The sequence below is a fragment of the Myotis davidii genome, unplaced genomic scaffold, assembly GCF_000327345.1.
Source record: "Myotis davidii unplaced genomic scaffold, ASM32734v1 scaffold71, whole genome shotgun sequence".
NCBI lineage: Eukaryota > Metazoa > Chordata > Mammalia > Chiroptera > Vespertilionidae > Myotis > Myotis davidii.
This window is the reverse complement of record NW_006283588.1, coordinates 3,765,686-3,767,604: the sequence shown is the minus strand read 5'-3', so window position 1 is coordinate 3,767,604 and position 1,919 is coordinate 3,765,686. Positions and strand designations below refer to the sequence as shown.

At 35.4% G+C, this 1,919-nt stretch overlaps 1 protein-coding gene across 1 annotated transcript in view; it reads right to left on the bottom strand.

The window, feature by feature from the left end:
- Positions 1-1,919, bottom strand: part of SLC7A2 (solute carrier family 7 (cationic amino acid transporter, y+ system), member 2) — a 50,680-nt gene that overhangs the window by 14,807 nt on the left and 33,954 nt on the right. The gene's annotated exons all lie outside the window — the stretch shown is intronic.

Sequence of the window (1,919 nt, the reverse complement as noted above, 5' to 3'; positions counted from 1 at the left end):
GAGGAAGGGAGAGGGAGAAAGAGATAGAAACATCAATGATGAGAGAGAATCATTGACTGGCTGCCTCTTCCACACCCCACACTGGGGATTGAGCCTACAACCCAGGCATATGCCCTTGACTGGAATCAAACCTGGGACCCTTCAGTTCACAGGCTGACACTCTATCCACTGAGTCAAATCAGCTAGGGCAACAAATACATTTCTAATGGCCACATACTCTCCCTCTATATGGAGACACTGCACTTTAATCACTTATTTAGAGACAACCAGGCCACTTTAGTTTCTTACTACTATGAACAGTATTGATATAAATATCTTTTGACACTTTCTAATTATTTCTTGACAATAATTTTCTAAAAGTTAATATGGTATCAAGGCCATGTACTTTTATAAAAGGCTTTTGGTTCATATTATCAAAATATTCTCCATAATGTTTGGCCCACTTTAAATTGCCCATTTTTTTCTGTTAGGCTATTCTTGTTCATATTGATTTTTAAGATGTATTTATATAACAATAACACTATAACCTCTCTGTCTATCATGTATTACCTTGTTTTTCCCAGTTTATCATTTGCTTTTAATATTAATGTTTTAGAATATAAAGTTTTCCTTTTTAGTTTCTACCTTTAGATTTTCCCTACTATTAATTCCCAAAGCATTGACCTTTGTATCCTAGTATTTTTGTGATTACATTTATATCTTTAATCCACCTTATATACATATGAATAAGTATAATCAAATAAAATTTAATTTTCACTTTTGAGGAAATTATTGAGATGAAAGGATTAGGCCCTATGTTTACTTGCTTCTTTCTCATCGACACACCCCTCATCTAGGAAGCACAACTCTACAAGTAGAGGTGAGAGAAGCCAAATTTCATTCCTCTTCCTTTAGAATTCCCAGAATTTACACTAATATAACTACATTAACAACATACAGGAAAATTGTATAGTCAGTAGAACTATGACTCTGTAACTCCCTGTCAGCTCAGGAACCACTATACGCCTAGGAAATATACATGATGCTCCATGCCACTATACACACTGGAAAGTAGCAAAGCCACTGTCATGCCCTAGAAAAGTTCCCCAATACCCCACATGCCCTCTCTATTCTGAGATCCCCATCTCCAGCCAGTAGATTAGAGAGCAATAAATATCTCATCCAAGTATTGCATAAACTTCCCTTGAGCCCTTAAGAAGTAACAGCTTCAGTTGCCAAGATATTTGGTATCACACGATGAATAAAGATTTGTAATAGGGGGTTTTGATCTTCAAAGATTCTAAGAACAATGTTCGCTTGTAAGTTTAGCCTCTATTTAAAGTTAAGACACGATAGTCAAGAACTCCACAAAAGAGGCAAGCCACGGCCTGTGTCATGCTGTGGAATTTAGTGATCCTAACTGTGTCATAGCGACATGCTTCTCATTGTTTAGAGATTACAGCTGACTACTTTAAGTTCATTGAAGCCACCCCTAAATAAAATATGATCTAACGAATTTCATGTTACCTAGGCCGTTCAGAAACCAAAACAAAATCTATCACCTGCTGAAAAACAATTAATGTGATTTTTCTTGATATTAGAGCAAAATGCCAAATATTTTAGGTCTATAATTATTGTTCATGCCCCAAGCCCTATCCCTTTACAACACATTTCATTAACAACCAACTTTTAAATAGTAAAGCTATTTTAAAGACTATATAACTTTACAAGTAAACATTCATTATAGAATGTGTGTAATCAAGGAGGAACAGAGTTAGAGAGAAGGTTGGCTAGGGAAGCAAGGGGCAGATTACCAGTGTATATCAAGTAGGAAGTGGAAAAAAGGTGGATTTTATTCTTAGTGCAATCCTTGATAGGTTTTAGTAGGAATGCAGGTAGGGATTACAATCAAAATAGAAAATGTTCAAATAGTTAAAAAC